A 19,189-nucleotide genomic window follows, 5' to 3' on the forward strand; every position below is an offset into this window, starting at 1 on the left:
CTCCCCCCAAGAGATGGAGTTTAATTCTTCTCCCTTTGAGTGTGGGCTTGATTTAGTACTCACTTCCAACAAATAGAGGATGGCCAGAAGTGATAAGATCTCACTTCAAAGATTAGGTTATAAAACGACTTCACTCTTACAAATACCTGACCAGTGCTCCTCAAAACTATCAAGGTCATTAAAAACAAGGAACATCTGAGAAACCATGACAATCAAGAGGAACCTAAGGAGGCATGACAACTAAATATAATGTGCTACCCTGGATGGGATTCTGGAACAGATAAAAGGACACTAAATAAAAACTACAGAATTTTTTTTTAAAGATTTTTTTATTTATTTGACACAGAGAGCAAGAGCGAGAGAGAGCAAGAGCAGGGGGAGTGTCAGAGGGAGAAGCAGGCTTCCTGCTGAGCAAGGAGCCCGACACGGGGTTCGATCCCAGGACCCTGGGATCATAATCTGAGCTGAAGGCAGACGCTTAACCGACTGAGCCACCCAGGTGCCCCAAAACTACAGAATTCTTAATAAAAGATAAACTTTGGACCAAATGTGTTTAATAATAATATATCAACGTTTGTTCACAAATTTAATGAATGTAACATATAATGCAAGCTATTAATAGTAGGGGAAATGGAGCATAGGACATATGAGAACATTGTGTACTATCTTCTCAATTTTGCTGTAAATCTGAAACTCTTTGAAAAAAATAAAGCCAATTATACAATACACTATTAACTATGGTCATCATGTTGTACGTTATATCCGCAGAACTTATTTTAACTTATAACTAGGATTTTTGAAAGTTAAGAGTTGTTAAAAGTTCTTATCGAAAGGGGAAAAAACTGTAACTATGTGAGTTGATGGGTGTGAACTAAATATATTGTGGTAATTGTCTGGCCATATATACATATAGCAAATCATTATGTTGTACACCTTAAACTTATATAATGTTATATGTCAATTATATCTCAAGAAAACGGGGGAGAAAGCAGTATCTTTTGGTTACAAAATGTAAAATAAGGCATATTCAAAGAAAAAATATACGATTTTTTTAAAAAGATTTTATTTATTTATTTGACAGAGAGAGAGACAGCGAGAAAGGGAACACAAGCAGCAGAGGGAGAGGGAGAAGCAGGCCTCCCTCTGAGCAGGGAGCCCGATGCGGGGCTCGATCCCAGGACCCTGGGATCATGACCTGAGATGAAGGCAGACGCTTAACGACTGAGCCACCCAGGTGCCCCAAAATTAAGATATTAATAAAAATATTTTATAACCATAGAATAACTACTGAACATTTAAAGAACGTGTATTACAAAAAAAATAATAATAACATGAAAATTAAAAAAAAATTAAAAATTGACTTCTCTCTTGGGGATTTTCTCTCTCTCCCTTGCTCTCTGTCTTTCTCTCTCTCAGAAGCCACCCGCCACACCGTGAGGCAGCCCTGTGGACAAGCCCATAGGAGTGAGCCCGAAAGCAGATTTTTCCCCTGGCACCTGGACTGGAGCCTTGTGAGAGGTTCTGAGCCACAACCACTCAGCTAAGTGGCTCCTGGACTTCTGACCCACAGAAACTCTCATGGCTTGGTGTAATAAATGTTTGTTGTTTCCAGCTATTCAGTTTTTAGATACTTTGTCCGGCAGTAATAGTCAACTCATCTGCATGCCTCGCAGGTGATTCTGACTCACGCTCAAGTGCGAGAACTGCCTTCCTACCCCAGGCACTCTCACCCAGCTCCCTGTTCCTTCTGGCTAATGCCTCAGACCTCAGCAGCGGCATCACTGAGAAAACAAGGGAGGCCTTCCCCGACCAGGAAGGCAATTTGTTCCCCTTGCTACACTGTTTCTTGATTCTCTGTGCTTCTCACTGTAACACTCAAAACCATTCGAATTTCAGAAATGTCTGTCTTCCACCCTAGACACAACACCTGTGATGGCTGAGCCCAAGTCTAGCTTCTCCCGCTGCTTCGCTACTATGTCCGGCCTCAGGACCGCTCCCTAGGTCCACAATAAATATTTTTTAAATAAATGAAAACCAACAACAGGAACAGTAAAACCACCCCAAATCACATTCCTTCCTGTCAGCTCTCAAGGGGGAACAAAGGCAAGGGTAGTATTCTGAGTAATTCAAGCAATAATGGGCATTTCATCAAATCATAATTTCATAAAGCCAAAAGCCAAAAGCCGAAATGAAGTGCAATAGATGAGGGGAAAAAATAACCCCTGATTATCTCATCATCAATCACTAGTGGGCGGATCTTGTTATAAAACGCCTCTACTGGCATTTGACTTGGCTATGAACTCCTGGTCTCCCTGTGTTTCCCTCCTTCTCTCTTTACTCTCAACTGACATATTTTAAAAGCACCTACCATGTGCTCTGTGAAAGGGCCTATGTTTGTCTATTCACGTAAGTCTGATGAAGGAATCATATCCTCATTTTACAGGTGAGTGAACTAAGACATAGAAAGGTTAAAATAATTTAAGCTTACACAGCTTGTATATGACAGTCCAAATTTGAATCCAGGTATCCTGACTCTCAATTCCATGTTCTTTGATACCAGCCTGCGTTTTAAAAATAGACTTTATTTATTCATTTATTTTTAATATTTTAAAATATTTTTTAAAGATTTATTTTAGAGAGGAGAGAGTGCACACTTGCATGAGTGGTGGGGAGGGGCAGAAGGAAAGGGAGAAGAAGAGAATCTCAAGCAGACTCCTTGCTGAGCATCGAGCCAGACATGGCACAAGCCCCCACGACCCTGGGATCATGACCTGAGCCAAAACCAAGAGTCAGACGCTTAACCGACTGAGCCCCCCAGGTGCCCCAAAATAGACTTTATGGTTTTTAAAGCATTTTTAGGTTCACAGCAAGATGGAGTGGAAACTACAGGGAGTTCCCACACACCCCCTGTCTCCCCCCACCACGCACACACACACAGCCTCCCCCACCATCACCATCCCGCACAAGACTGGCATATTTGCTACAATCAGTGAACCCGCATCGACACATCATTATGAACCATTATGAACCAAAGTCCGCATTTTACTATTCACTCCTGGTGCTATACATTCTGTAGCTTTGGACAAATGTAGTGCCCTAAAAATTCTCTGTACTCCGCCTACACATCCCTCCCTGCTAACCCCTGGCTAGCGTTGATCTTTTTACTGTCTCCATAATTTTACCTTTCCCAGAATGTCATACAGTTGGAATCATACAGCCTTTTCAGGTTGGTTTCTCTCACTTAGTGATATGCACTTAAAGTTCAACCATGTCTTTTTGTGGCCTGATAGCTCATTTCTTTTTAGGTGTGAATAATATTCCATTGTTTGGACGGAGCACAATTTATTTAGTCCTTAACCTATTGAAGGAAATTTTCATTATGTCCAACACTCACCAGCCCACCTTTTGATTTGAAGAGTGGAAAGTTAAGAGTGCGAAGATGAGTGTGATTTGAAGCAGTAACTCTATTTTTCCAAGTGCCCAGATTCATGATTTTTTTGACAAACTACTTTGGATGGTACAAATCCTCTTCAAGTCCATTTATCCTGTCCTTTTGTTTCTAACAAAGGAGGGTTTTCATTCTACTACTGTAGTCTTTCTCTTCCCCCTTTTCCCCCCAGAAAAGATTTTAAGCCCAGGAATGGTGTGGCAGGATAATTTATGAAGAAATTAAATCTGTGTTTTGTTCTTGTACCTCTTGGAGGAGCAAGAGAAAGAGGTAGTTGATCTCCCCTGACCTATCAGACAATGGAGACTTCACGTCTGAGCTTTGCGCTGCTGTGCTGTTTTTGTATAGCAGGACTGAAAACAGAAGTTGGAAGATATGAGATATTTTGGTAATCTCTGTAAATTAATTCCCTCTTCTCTTGGTAACTACCTCCACTTTTGTTTATTGCCCATGCAGTGGATTTGTGCTGGGGGCTGGGGGGAGAGGGAAGAGCCTCCTTTGTTTGTAGTAATGTTTTTCTTAAGATTTTATTTATTTATTTGACAGAGAGTGTGAGCAAGCACAAGCAGGGGGAGAGGCAGAGGGAGAGGGAGAAGCAGGCTCCCCACTGAGCAAGGAGCCTGACGCGGGGCTCGAACCCAGGACCCCAGGATCATGACCTGAGCCGAAGGCAAACACTTAACCAACTGAGCCACCCAGGCGCCCCTGTAGTAATGAAATATATGGCTCAATCTAAAAATTAGTGGTTCGGGGGGCGCCTGGGTGGCTCAGTTGGTTAAGCGACTGCCTTCGGCTCAGGTCATGGTCCCGGAGTCCTGGGATCGAGTCCCACATCGGGCTCCCGGCTCAGCGGGGAGCCTGCTTCTCCCTCTGACCCTCTCCCCTCTCATGCTGTTTCTCTCTCTCTCTCTCTCTCAAATAAATAAATAAATAAAATCTTTAAAAAAAAAAAATAAAAAATAAAAATTAGTGGTTCGGGGATGGGTACATAACCCAATTTAGGTCAATGAGAAAGGAGAAGACATTTCCTGGAGGCTTCTGTGAAAGAAACTTGCTTGCTATTGAGACGGAGCTTCTGGAAGAATCTCTCTCCTCTTTCTACCTTCTCCCCATCTCTGAGTGCATGCAACTAAGCATGTAGCATCAGCTGACAACCGTCTTGTGACCAGGGTGAAGCCGACTTTGTAGAGAGCAGAGCAGAAATGAGAAGAGACAGGGTCCTTGATGATGTTGTCAGGTGACTAAATCAAACCAACCCTGAAGCTTCCTCTGAACCACCAGTGATATAGGCCAGGACATCTCCTGTCCAGTTTGGGCCAGGCTGGGGAGATCTGTGCTGTTTAGGGGGAAAAGTATCAGAGCCGTCACACTCAGCAGTTCTCCAGATGCCTTGCACATACACATGGGACTAGCTCCCCACTGATGGCTGTTGTTGGGTGTCTTGCCAGCCCTGCACATGGGAAATAAGATTTCATCTTATTTTTAAAAATAAAGAAAGGTACTGTTTCCTGTGCACAAGTTATGAAACAAAATTACATCCTATAATATCCAGAAGGAAAAGACAATAATGGAAAATGGTTAAGTCAATCATGGCACAAGCACTCAGTGGACCACTAGACTGTCGTTACAAATGTGTTGTAGGAAGTCTATATGAGAACATGCAAAATGCAAATATTATAAGTGGGTAAAAGCAAGATACAAAAGGATGTATTAAATTTGAATTCTGCTACGAAGAGATCACAAAAACTTCATGGAAAAATTCTGGAAGGAAACAGAGCAAAATGCCAATAATACAAGAACCACCAAAGAGTGTTTTGAGTGATACCATGGTTAGGTTGACATTTAGGAAATCCTTGGAGTCTCTGGGTGGGAACACAATCCAAAAATATGAACCCAGAATAGGTAACATGAAAGGCCTTATTCAGTTCTTCTTTACCCCAAAAGATGAAAGTTAATTATATAGCAACTTGCAGAATCTACCGCTCTTTTTATACAAATCGTAGTCTTATCAGTTTCTATTAATATTTACTTAGTGCCCATAATGAACTGAGCACGAACCATTGTTTGCAGTGGACTCTGACATCCAAGGTGCCACCTAGTATCTGGAAAACTTGGCGTTTCTCACATGAGCAAGCTGAGCACAGCCCTCATCCGTCCAAGCTGTGGGCCGAGTGCAGCCTCTCCCCCAGTCCCAGCCATCACGACCACTGAATGGGAACCCCACAGCAGACTTGAGTCCGTCCCGAAGTTACTAAGACTTCCTTCCATCAAGGAGGCTTGCGTAGCGTCCAGGAAGGACTCTTCTCCAGGGTGCTGGAGCTTTATTGTCAGCCCCAACTCTTTTCACCTTCCCCTCCCTCCAATTATCCTAATTTTCTGGAGGTTTGAAAGCTTTGAGGAAAAGAAAAACAGTCGTTTCTCCCAAGGAGACTGGGGAACTCTGCTCTAGGATAATCTGACCCGCGTCCCGTCTATGAGGCAACTATAAATTAGTGATAGTAAAGGAAAAGGAACGGGGTCAATCACCTCCCACTGTTTGAATTGTGCACTAGAATAGAATTGAAGAGGCCAGATTTCAAAATCTAAAGAGATTCAATCTCCTTAGAAGTGCTAAAGCTGCGCTGCCCAACTCAGCTCCACTAGCCAAGTGGGGCTCTTGAGCCCTCGAAATGTGCCAATCCAACTGAGACGTGTTGTTAAGTGTAAAATTCACATGGGATTTCGAAGATTCAGTATGCCACATAAATAAATAAATGAACACAAACTATCTCATCAATAATTTTTATACTGATTACATGTTGAAATGGTAACATGTTAGATACATCAGTTAAATAGGTTAGATCAGATATATTATTAAAATTAATTTCATTTTTTTTTGTTCGGTTTTAAGTGTGGCTTCTAGGAAATGTAAAATTACATCTGTGCCTCGCATTTGGGGATCACGCTAAATTTCAATGAGATAAGTGCTGTGCCAGATACACTGCAGGGTGTCCCTCACACTCCTGTTTCCCTAGAGAAGGTAACTAACATTTGCTGCTGGGCTTCTTTGTTCCGTAGCTGGTTAGGAGCAGTCCCCTCTTTTAATCCTTAGAGCAGCCCCGCAAGGCACACGTGAATTTACCCACTTACAGATGAGAAATCTGAGGCTCAGACAAGTTCAGGAATTTGCCCACGGCTGTCCACTGATGTATGGTAGAGCCGGGAAATCCAACACTGGATTACTGTTTGGGGTGTGATCCAGTTGCCAAGGCTTTTGTCTCTGCCATGACTTGAAGACCTATATGAAAAGAAGAAGCGATGCCAAAGAAATGCAAGCAGATGAGTTCTCTAAAACTCAAATCACTTTGCACAGACAAGCCTCATTAAAAAATAGGACTACACCTCCCTAGTCCTCGGTGCCAGTTCGACAAACACGTGACTGGTGACATGTGACACAGTAGTGCCTTCCTTTTCACCTAACACCGTAGCTTGGAAAGGGGTTGTGAGTGGGTGCTGTTGAAGAGCTAGACTTTCCCCACTCAGAAAAGAAAGATTCCTGTATTTGTCGATACTTTTCAATGTAGAGGGAAGAAAAATTTGCTACTTAGCCCCGTGATTTACAAATAAACATGCTGCTGTGAATGTTATTTTTCGGATGGGTTTATAGATTCCATGAGAATGTTTAACACTACAAAATAATACAAATTGATTAAACTAATTTATACTCCTAGGGATGAATGAGAGGTTTGGTCAATCCATATCCTCCTCTTCAAAACTTGGTATTGTCAGACAGCTTCAATGACTGCCCTAGGTTTTGGTTTGGATGTTGGATTCATGAGTGTTCACATTTGTTTGTGTATTTATTTATTTAAAGAGGGAGCCATGCATGAACCTGTGTATCTTGAGCCCAGGATTACAATTAATTCAGTTCTATGTAACGATGGACCCCCTTTGAAAATAGTACAGTCACAGCATACCGATAAATGCCTGCTATCGAATTCCATAAACACCTCAGCTCAGTTAGGGACTCAAAGATCCAGCCTCAGTCCAGATACCATTCGGAGCTGGACAGGATCTGTTCTCTCTCCAGAGAACCCTTCCCCTCACCCTGTCTCCACCTGACAAGTATCATCCTCCTCAGCCTGAAAAGTTCCCCTTTGCTCCACATAGTTTCCCTTCCCAAGAAAACATAACTCTCAGCATCCCATTCCCTCAAGACTCTGCTCTTTCCTAGCAGTGACTCCAAGTTCAACCTTTAGGCACCATAGCCAAGGAGCTAGATCAATACTTTTGGTTGTATGGCCCTTTGGGCATTCCTTGTGATCCCAGGGAAGCCAACACCTGTCCCCACAGAGGTGGAGGATCAGCCTTAGATACTGGTAATCCCTACTTGGTCATCCCGCAAGATTAGGCAGTTCTACTATGTACTGACTGTGTGGTCTTAAGTGAGTTAGCTAACCTCTCTGAGCTTTGGTTTTCTCACCTGGGAAATGGGAGTGATAAAGCCTCCTTTAAAGATTTGTTGTGAGAAGTGGAGATGGTACCCTCCTGGCCCGAGGAAGCTTTCAATCATGGGCACTGCGGCTGTTTGATACATTTGAGCAGGACAGCATAGCCTAGTAGACCCCTGACCCTGAAGTCCCAGGGCTAGATCTGCCACTAAGTAGCTCTGTGGATTTGGGAAAATTGCTTTATCTTTCCATGCCCAGGTCCTCATATGTAAAGTGAGAGGGTTGGACTTCAGCTGATCTCTAGAAAAAAGATCATGAGTCTCTGAGAAGAACTCTAACTACAATACTCAATTATTTATCAATGCCAATGTAGTCACCTGCTGCTAACTTTCATCAGCTACTAACTTATTCAACAGATCCTGAGGGAAGAGTTAGCACAAGCACTTTCTCAGAAAACAAGAGAAAATAATGTTGTTTTACTCGAGGGAATAATTTCCTAACCTGAAGGGTGAAGGAAATAGTGAAGGCGGGGAATAACTACCCCCAAATGTACAAGTAAAAGCTATGTTTAATGTTCAAAGCCAAGTTCAGAACTCTGATATTATTCTCCAATTATTTTTTCACCACACAAGCTTATTGCATGAGTCAGAGCTGTATTTTGTTTCTCCTTGTATAACCCTTTTCTTCTTTTATTCCTCTCCCTCAAAATGGCTTCATTCTTTCACTGTGGCTGTGTGTGTGTGTGTGTGTGTGTGTGTGTGTGAATGCGAGTGCGCGCACGCACGCATGCGTGTGTTTTCCTTGTCAGGATTCCTGTTGTTGCTCTGGTTTCAGTGAGAAAAGTCACTTTGGTCTTGAGTAAGTTTTATTTGGCAGCATAGTCCGAGGAACACCTGTTCCCATTCTTATGCTCTGTTGCCTCATAAAAGTGGAGGAGGTTGGACTCCTATATGAACCTCATAGTCATGGTCAGGGAATTCCATCTGAATTATATGTAAGCTGGATTTCAGTAGACAATAAAAAATAGAGGAACATTTTGTCTTAACCATTATTTGAACCTTCAACCCGGAGCAATTCTTTGGCTCTTCCAATAGCCTTCCTGGCTTCTCACAAGGGAGGAGACTTGTACCCTCCCCTCACACTTCTCCATGAAGTCACTCACCGAATACGCTATTTTTGTTTGTCTGCTCACAGGACTGGCCATGTTCCATGAAGAACCACTGCATACACACTGGATAAGAAACAATTGCTCTGAAATGTCAATTCACTCAGACTCCCTGGAGACACAAAATCTCTCCAACACCAGGAGACCAAAAGGAAGAAAGAGAATGAGAGGGTGACTTCATGGGTCCAGTCTCAGAATAAGCAAGAATTGGAGACGGGGATGGCTGCTAGCAAGGCCCAGAGAGCTAAGAGAAAGAAGGAGTGATGGAGTGACTCTGGCCAAAGGTGACAAGTGAACAAGGAGAGCCGGTTAAGGCCCCGGCAGTCTGCAGCCCCGTCCACCACCTACCTCTGTCTTTCTGGGCGGGCGAAGTACCGCTGCGCATGCGCGGTGGCGGTGGCAGCGGGGCACGTCATCCAGCCGCTCGCGAGCCGCAGTTTCCCTCCAGCCTTCTCACTGGTTCCTAGCTTTTCCTGAAGACCCTGTTCTGACAAGTGTCTGCCAGAAACACTTAGAAGAGATGACAGTTCCTAGGTGCCGTCCCCTTTCCTCCACCACACCAAATTCATGCTGAGGTCACCAAAGATCTTCATGTCCCAGGAATACTTCTTAGTTCTTATTTTTCTTGATCTCATGGCCACTCCCTCCTTTTTGCAAAACTCTCTTTTCCTTTCAGTGGCTCCACACCCTCCTTGTTTTTCTCCTGGCTTTCTAGTCACTTCCCGGTCTTTTCTCTGACCTCTGCTTCCTTTGAGATTCCTAGGCCCTCCTCTTACCAGCTTCTCCCTTCCTCGCCAGCCTCCACTATCCCCAGGCCTTCACTTACCATTGAAATTCTGACTCCTAAGTTTATGTCTCCTGCCCCTGTGTAGGCAAATGCCTACTTGACATTTCCACCTGAATGTCTCAGTGGCCCCTTCAAGTTATCCAGGTCCAAAGTCATACTTCCGATCTTCCCACCAAAATTCTTCTCTTCCAGCATTGTTCCCTTCCTTAGAAAATGGAAATTCTGCTGACAGGGTTGCTTCATCTACGAACCTAGGCATCATCCTTAACACCTCCTTCTCTGTCACCTCTCACACTCCATCAATCATCAAATCTTTTGATTCTCTGTCCTATATATCTATCTCTTGAACCCTTCTGCTTCTCTCCATCCCGACTGCCACCATCCTGACCAGGGCTACCTTACTTCTTACCCAGGCTGTTGCAGTGTCCTCAATAACTGGTCTCTTGGTATCTTCTCTTGCCCCTCAATCCATTCTTTCATCCACTATAGCCTAAGTGATCTTTAAAAGTGTAAATATGGATATACCACTGTCCTTCATTGGCCTAGAAGGCCCTGCCTAGCCCAGGCCCTAGTCACCCCTCCATCTCCTCTTGTACAGCACTAACCCTTATTCCGTTGGCTCCAACAACACTGGACTTAGTTTAACTCCTTAAAACACAACACTTTGCTTGCCTACAGCTTTTGGAAAAGCTCTTCCATCTTTCTTCAAGGCTCCTTCCACCCCCACTGACCTGAGACAGCTAACTCCTGCTCATCCTTAGAGTCTGCCCTAAACATCACATCCTCAGGGAAACCTGCCCTGACCATCCAGAAGGAGTAGATCTCCTTTTAATCATTCTCAGAGAGCCATGAAGTACTTCACAGCACACTGCATACCTGAGTTAATTAATAGCAATTTTTGTTTTAATGCCAGTCTTCCTCCTGTGGCTCGAAGTTCCATATTGGCAGAGCCCACGTCTGTTTGTCCACCACTGAGGTCTCAAAGAGCAAAAATGTATTCTCTTACAATTCTAGAGGTCAGAAGTCCTAAAATCAAGGGATCAGCAGGGCTGCATTCTTTCTGAAAGCTCTAAAGGAAAATCTATGCCTGTGCCTTTTCTGCTTTCTAGAGGCTTCCCTCCTATGAGAACCTTTGTAATGACACTGGGCCCATCCAGATAATCCAGAATCATCTCCCTGACTCAAGACCCTTAGCTTAATCATATCTGCAAAGTCCCTTTAGCCATGTGAAATAACATAGTCACAGGTTCTAGGGATAAACAGGTGGACATCTTTGGGTAGGGGCATTCTTCTGCCTACCACACCTCCTATGCCCCAGAGGGTAAAATTTTTGCGAAGTTTTCTGGAACAAATCCTGAACTTTGCTTCAAAATATCACACACCATACACACTCCGTACACATCCCGATCCTGACCACATTACAACTCTCTTTCTCCTAGACCCCCTTGTAAATTAGCTTTGATTAGTCAGTCCTCGCGTATGCTCATATACTCCATAGTGTCCACGTATACACAGTCCTCAGGGGTGCTTAAAATATCCTTCCAGATTTCTGTCCCCTTGGTGAGGAAGGCAGAGCCATGGCATGGGGAAGGAATGAAGCTGGTGAAGCAGTTGAAGTGACCTTGCCTTGTTTGACGCCAGAGTCTACCCTCCCAGCTGCAAGTCTCCCTTCCAAGCTGTCCCTTTCTCGAGAAGCTGGCTGAGGGGATGGTCACAAGCTGTCTCACGTGGAAGAGTCTCAGCAAGAAGCTGTGGCTGAACATTTTTAGATACATTTATAATTTGTACAACAATGTTCAGAAAGTGCACAAATATTTGGCAGTGAGTGTGGAAGCAAAGAGTTTCACGATCCAAATAATTTGCATCTTAAACACTTGACTTAATGGGTATGAAGATTCTGGAGATGAGAGAGCCTGATCCTCAAGGTCCTGCATGTACAGACTGTTCACCTCAGAGCTGGGGTGGGTGGAAACACTCAGTCCTGGGCATAGTCTCTTGTCGTGTGTTACAGTTGCCATTACATGCTCTTCCTGACTGTCACGGGAATCAAATGGAAGATATTGCTTCTGGCGGCACTCGACGTCCTAACGAGGAGTCAATCTCTTGTTCCCAGCAGGCACAATCTGGTTTTTTGAGGAAGCAAAGACGGGCGTGTTTTTCTCTCATGGCATCTATTCTCCCTGTAGTAACCGCTTCTCAGTTCTTCAATCCTTGGTCTCTTCTAGACATTATTGCTTAATGGGTGTTCTGGTTTTTCCCCAAGTTCTGATTCTTCACCCATGAAAGATTTCCAAGGGACAAGAAGCAACTGAAAACACTTTTTCTATACTCTTCTTACCTTTATTCATTAAAATAATAACCATCCCTACAAGGAAACCTCTAGGTAAGTTGTGCTAAGTTACCGCTCCCCGAGATGAACATACTCTTAGTGTGATCTCGTCATGATGTTTTAGAGCTTGGAGGCTAGAGATCATCGTCCACCCCCTCCCTCATTTTGCAGATGAGGAAGTTAAGGTATAGACACCTAAGGAAACTGTCCAAGGACATACAGGTCAGGGCTATTGACAGTTTCATAAAGCCATAAAAAGTATCAACCAAGATTCTACATATTCAGTTGATAACGATCACAGATACAGCTTCCATGTAATAAATCCAGTCTTCACGGTTTTAAAGTTTTGTGATCGTTCGAACTGAGCTAGGCCAAAGTTTACTTCAAACGCTCTATGAAAGAAAAGCTTACTAAGCAATTAATGGTATAAAAAGATCATAGAACATAGAGTTTACCTAGGTCTACTAACAAACTACTTAGAGGACACTTGCTTCTAGCTGCATGCAACTATACTTCTGATTTAAAAACCAATCGTTAAAATGGGCCTTGCAAAACTTCAGCCTAGAGTCATCTTGTTAATTATTTAATCCCCATTGTATACTCGCAATTTAAAAAATTATTTCTTTTAAACAATGAGCCTGAGAACTTTCATTGATCAAGCCTGATTATCCCTTCTATTGACTCAGAATTAGAAGGGTTTAACTGCAGGGCTTCAAAGTGAATCAGAAATTGTGTGACAAGGCCAACTCTTCCAGAACAAATGCCTTCATTCACCTTAAGTGAATCTTGGATGCTTTTGCTTTGATGAATAGGGAGGGTGGAGCATTCAGGAATTTGTTTTTCCCCACCAGTACGGATGCACTACTTTTAATGGCAACCCCTATTTTATACATCAAAATTTCTTCAGATGAAAACTGACAAGATAAGTCACTACCAGGCACTAGGTCTTCGGAGGAAGTCCCTTGCCCTTCCTCCCTGCAGCCCCACACACCATTCTCGTAGGTTATCCTATTCTGTCACTCAGCTCTCTGGGAAATAGCCAATGTGACAAGATTTGGATTAAACTCTGGACCCCTAAGCAAGACATTCAAGAAAAGTCTAATTTTTTTCTTAATTGCAAAATCAAACCAATTCTTAGTGGAAAGCTCCTTCCCTCATTTAGGACAGGGAATATTATCCAGTGCTAGGTACTTGTCAGAATCTGGCTTTGAGCTGGTTCCCTGCATTGAAAAAACATTTTTGTGTTCCCTATGATTTTGTCTCCCTCCTTCCTTCCCTTGCATCTAGGCTTGCCAGGTAAAATACAGGGCGCCCAGCGGAAGTTGAATTTCAGATAAACAACAAGTAGGTTTTTAGTACAAGTATGTCCTATGCACTATTCGGAACGTATTTCTACTTTAAAAACCTATTTGTTGATTATCTGAAATTCAAGGATCACTGGGTGTCCTGCGTTGATTGTTTGTCTGTTTAGCTCTTTGTTTTTCTAAATCTGGCAACCCTACCTGATTGTCCTCTTCCAACAGTTTTGTTCTTTCTCCTAAAATTTTCTTCAATGGCCTTTCTTCCCAATTTCCTTCCCCTCTTTAAGGACAGTTTTTCCCCCCCTTTACCTTCTGCTCTTGTTTGGTGGTGGCAGGGTATTAATTTTTAGTGATTTTGGATTGTGATGGGCAGTACCAGGCTTCTATACATATAAAGGGGCTCAGAGCCACACATCAGGTAAAATTTGAATAGGGCCTGTGTGAAGCCATCTCTTCTTTTTTTATTTTTTATTTTTTTTTTTTAAGATTTTATTTATTTATTTGACAGAGAGAGAGACAGAGAGAGAGAGTGCACAAGCAGGGGTAGTGGGAGAGGGAGAAGCAGGCTTCCCACGGAGCAGGGAGCCCGATGTGGGGCTCGATCCCAGGACCCTGGGATCATGACCTGAGCCGAAGGCAGACACTTAACGACTGAGCCACCCAGGCGCCCTTTCTCTTCTTCTTCTTTTTTTTTTTTTTTTTAAAAAGGATTTTATTTATTTATTTGAGAGAAAGAGAGAGAGAGCACCAGTGGGGGAGTGGGGGAGGGTGGTGGGGGCAGAGGGAGAAGCAGACTTCCCACTGAGCGGGGAGCCTGACACAGGGCTCTCGATCCCAGGACCCTGGGATCATGACCTGAGCAGAAGGTAGATGCTTCACCGACTGAGCCACCCAGGCGCCCCAAGCCACCTCGTCTGAAGTTCTGCCTTCAGCAAGTACCCCTCTGAGTTAAGCATTGCCTTCTCTAACTGGTACTTCTAAAACACCTCTGGGAAACATTAACACAAGTTACTAATAGCTTAGTAGAAATGGTAGTAATGATTTTTAAATTTTATCTCCATCTATTTTTTAAAGTAAAGTCCTCTTTGGAAGTAGAACATGCATACAGAAGTGTGTCCAGTTAATAAATGCACAGCTGGATGAATTTTCCCAAAGTGAACGTACTCAGGTAACTAGCATCCAGATCAAGAAATACAACATTAGGAGGGAAATCCTGTCACATGCTACAATATGGATGAATTTTGAAGGACATCAAAAGTGTGTGAAATAAACCAGTCACCAAAGGGTAAATACTGTATGATTCCACCTGTATAAAGTATCTAGAGTAGTCAAATTTATAGAAATAGAAATGGTGGTTACCAGGGGCTGGGGACAGGAAAAACGAGTTATTGCTTAATGGGTACAGAGTTTCAGTTTTACAAGATGAAAAAGTTCTGGAGACCTATTTTACAACAATGGGAATACACTTAACACTACTGAACTGCACACTTAGAAACAGTTAAGGTGGTAAATTTTATGATATGTATTTTTCACCATAATAAAAAAAAAGAAAGAAACACAATATTACCAGCTCCCCAGAAACCCTCATGCCCCTTCCCAGTCACTTCTGCCTGTCCAGGATAACCACTATTCTGATCGCCAGAAAAAGCCCATCTGCTCTAAAAAAAAGACCCCTGGAGTTAGTTAGAAGAAAAGTGTATCAGCCCCCTTTCCTTCTGACGGGGAGACTCCTTCAAATCACACATGGATTTGATCGGGCCTCCCACATTGCCTGGGATATGGCAGAAGTAGCTCAAGGGGCGCCTGGGTGGCTCAGTCGGTTAAGCGTCTGCCTTCGGCTCAGGTCATGATCCCGGGGTCGTGGGATCGAGCCCCGCATCGGGCTCCCTGCTCAGGGGGGAGCCTGCTTCTCCCTCTCCCTCTGCCTGTCGCTCCCCCATTCGTGCGTGTACTCTCTCTGTCAAATAAATAAATAAAATCTCTTTTTAAAAAGGTAGCTCAAAAACACTTGCTGATTCCACGTGCGCTGAGAGCCTTAGGCTTGCCGGCGCGAGAGGTGCTGAGGGGAGGGAAGGAAAGGGCACCTGAGAAAGAAGATACAAGTGCTGGAAACAAATGCCAGGTGCTCTGCAATCTTGCCAAAGGTTAGCCCTGCATACTCATTACAGCTTTATTCACTGATGATGCTTTTTTTTTTCCTTTTTCACTGTGTTGACAACATGACCTGTAGGTTCGTATTTGAATCCAGCTCAAAGTATATATTTATTTTTTTGTTGCTGTGTGCACAGCACTAAATGCTTATTTTCTTACCAGGGTGTTTATTGCCACTATGCACTGCATGAGACAAAACGGATGTGCTTGCTCATGCCTGCCTCCACATTCCTCAGGGGCAAATTCTAAACTCAAGGAAACGGAGGTTCATCTCATCTTACAACTGCCATAATATTTGATCCACCGGACTTTTTGAGTACGTCCTTTTCCAAGAGGGCACCAGATGTTCTGATGAACAAAATAACTGTACTGTAAGCACTGATCAAGAAAAGGGATACAATTCAGCAGATGATGGCTTTTCCTCATGATGGGCTGCGGATGCCGCTGTGGGCAGCGGTAGGAATGCCAACGGCTCAGCGGATGCCAAGAAGGAAAAAGGGAGGAAAAAAAAGAAAATGGATAAAATTGTTATTTGGGGCCACAAATGGTAGTGACTGGGGCAGAGTTCAACAATCTGCTTGTAGTCTTGAAGCCAAGGGAATATGATGTGCCACTCTTTGATGTCAGACTTCAGGCAGATATGCTGGGGACCTTGGAAACAGAACTGGTATTGTCATATCACGCTAAGGATTGGTTATTTGGATTAGTTACTGGGTCTCAGACCCAATGATTCCTTTAATAACATATATTCAGTAGCCCTCCTGTACTAACCTGAAATGAAACCCACAGGGGACACCACATGGTGTAATTGTAAAAAAAAAAAAATATTTGTAAAAAATATTTGTATAAAAAAAATTGTAAAAAAAAATTGCATAATTGTAAAAAAAAAAAAAAATCGACATAACACCGTGGCAGAAAGGACAAATAAAAAGAAAGTAATGTATAATAAAATAACATGCACCTCAAAATGTAAACTCTCAGGCATGGCAATCCTAGAAGACAAAATAAAGTAGCCAAATGCTTACACTATCATAGCATCAGTGTGAGGGACGGCTCAAGGCCAAGACAGACACAGGTGGGCTTTAGCAGCAACTCAAACGGCGAACTCAGTACTGCCCATGGTGCTGCGACTTCCCAACATGGTGAACAACTTTGGGGAAATTCTAAGCAAAACTAAAGGCAAGCATCCTTCAATTTATACTATGCTTGCTATCTTGGAAAGTTAGGTGTTTATTTTCACCTACATGACAGTTCCGCAGGATATTTGAAAGTCATTCAGAACATGGGATGATTTCCAGTTCTAGCTTCTCTGGCCCCACCCTTTAAATGTCAACAGTGCTCCCCAGTCATTGTGACAACAACAACAAAAATGCCACCATCAATTTCTTAAATCCACCCCTACCCCAGGACAATACCACCCCCCATTTAGTATCCCTGATTTGGAGTAACATCTTTTATTTGCAGAAGCATTTTTTTTAAATCTTAAAACACATCACTCATAAAATGATCCATAGCCTCAACAATTTCCCCAACTATGATTCACATTCCTTCACATTAAAAAAAAAAAATTGATGTTGAATTTTACAATCCCACCAAAAAGGAGTTTCCCAAGATCTGAGCCAGTTAGATCATCAAGAGAGTCAATAAATAAAAAAAAGAGAGAGAGAGAGAGAGAGTCAATAAATAAAATTACACAGCACTTTTTGGGGGGAATACTTACTTAGTATTTTGGTCATTAAAATAATAGGTTGACCAAAGGAAAAAAGAAGAGCAAAACCCTGCATGTTGTCTCGTCAAGAAAAACAATTTAATGAGAAGGTGTCATACAGATGTAGGATAACAATAAATATTGTAATTATTGTTTTGTTCGGCTTTTGCAGTTATTCTCTTTAGTTGTGTTTTTCAAAAATACTCAGTAATTGTGAAAATTCTTTGTTAGCAGCATAAATATAAATGAAAAATCCTACACGCATGCTCACTTCCAGTCTACAGAGCACTGCCCTCAGGTTGGGTTTCATGTGTCTTGGGGCCAGCGATGGGGCTGGAGCATCTTGGTTCTAGTTCAGAAGAGCTCACTGCACTTACCTCTTCCCAACTGTGCATTCAGTGATGTCAAGTTGCTAGCCTGAAATCAGCAGTGACGGGTGACGGAAGTATTTGCGTGGAAATTGGCCAACACTACATTTAGGTCCACCACCACCCACACACCCTTGCTTCCGGAGAGTCTGTTGTTAAACATTCACCAGACACCATCGCATGGGGCTGGCTCCCAGGAAAGAACAACCTGTCATAGAAGCACAAAACAAGACTTTGTTACAAACTCTTGGAAAAGAACAGTCCAAACTGGGCTCTTTAATGTTTCATCAAATTCTAGTTAAGTACCAAATGATGGCTCAAAAATGACCATGAAAACAAAACTCAACAGAAACATTAATTCACTGGTATCCAAATATTTATCTAGTACCAACTATGTGTCAGTCTACTTCAATTCTTTCTGCAACAAGACACAAATTAAATAAGTATATAATGTGCAATGGACCAATGTGTATGCTGCCAATTTAAAAGAGATAATTAAACAATGACACTAGTATTTTTCACCTTTATCAAAGGGAATACTAACATTTAATAGGCATTGTGCCAGGTATTAAACAAATATTACCTTGTTTGATCCTCACAACCACCCTGTAAGATAATCATTAGGTTGAGCCACAGGAAATTGCTGGTAGTTGACCAATTTTGACCTCCACAAAAGGCAATTTCCACCTAAATTATTTTCCCTGTTTTATAGACAAGGAAGCCAAGATCCCAATATACCAACTTGTCAAATGTCAAACAGCCAGTAAGTGACAAAGCCAGGATTCCTTGCAGACTAGAATGGCTCCAAAGGCCCTGGGCTTCCCACCACACACAGTTCCCACAAATGAAAGAACTGTTAGGCACGTGATGTGTTACACACATTCAAAGAAATCTTACAATTAAACCATTTTGAAATAACTCATGGTAAAAGAAATTAAATTAAGGACATGCATTTTGCCACATAACTAAACACTGGCTTCCTGGGTTTCTTAATCATAAATGATTAGAAATAATCATAACTGTTGATACATTTTAGAGACTGAAAAACATCTTAATAGAGATTGAAACCATTGTTTAGCTTGTTCTTAAAAACTCAAATTAATGTTTATACTTGAGAAATTCCATTAATGTTCAATTTATACTTGAAAAATTAATGCTTAATTTGTACTTAACAAATGACTTTTTAAAAATGCTATGCTATTACTAGTACAAACCACCAAAGGTCTTATATTCACAGTCTGTGATTCTCAATCTACTAGAATGATCAGTGCTTCAGAAAAGAATTACAGTCATGAATGTTTGAACCAGAGGGTACGGTATAGGAGTGTCTCAATTTTTAAAAATTGAAACGCAGGAGAATCATGACATAAAACACACATGTGTACATGTATGTATGTGAATATATATATATATATCACACAACTATATATAGTTGAAACAAAAGTTTCATGAAAATTTTGATATGTGCTATATTCTCTGATATTTTCTTTTTTCTTCTTTTT

The 19,189-nt window shown here is 42.2% G+C and overlaps 1 protein-coding gene, 1 non-coding gene and 1 pseudogene across 3 annotated transcripts in view; 1 reads left to right on the forward strand and 2 right to left on the reverse strand.

Moving 5' to 3' along the window:
- The window catches only part of PDK3 (pyruvate dehydrogenase kinase 3), a 78,487-nt gene extending 65,769 nt beyond the window's left edge, over positions 1 to 12,718 (reverse strand). The window contains exons 1-3 of one of the 2 annotated variants that reach the window (XM_078064365.1): positions 9,392 to 12,718; positions 9,041 to 9,109; positions 6,578 to 6,725 (exon numbers count right to left, since the gene is read on the reverse strand). The gene's annotated coding sequence lies outside the window, so the exon portion shown is untranslated. Of the gene's footprint in view, positions 1 to 6,577; positions 6,726 to 9,040 lie in introns of both variants that reach the window. The other variant, XM_078064364.1, reaches the window with a different exon arrangement.
- LOC118532101 (transcription factor SPT20 homolog pseudogene) overlaps positions 1 to 19,189 on the reverse strand; it is an 86,477-nt pseudogene that overhangs the window by 1,837 nt on the left and 65,451 nt on the right.
- LOC118544516 (small nucleolar RNA SNORD35) lies at positions 16,015 to 16,101 on the forward strand. Its single transcript, XR_004921628.1, has one exon. It is a non-coding gene; the product is annotated as a small nucleolar RNA SNORD35 (small nucleolar RNA).

Source organism: Halichoerus grypus, chromosome X, assembly GCF_964656455.1.
Source record: "Halichoerus grypus chromosome X, mHalGry1.hap1.1, whole genome shotgun sequence".
NCBI lineage: Eukaryota > Metazoa > Chordata > Mammalia > Carnivora > Phocidae > Halichoerus > Halichoerus grypus.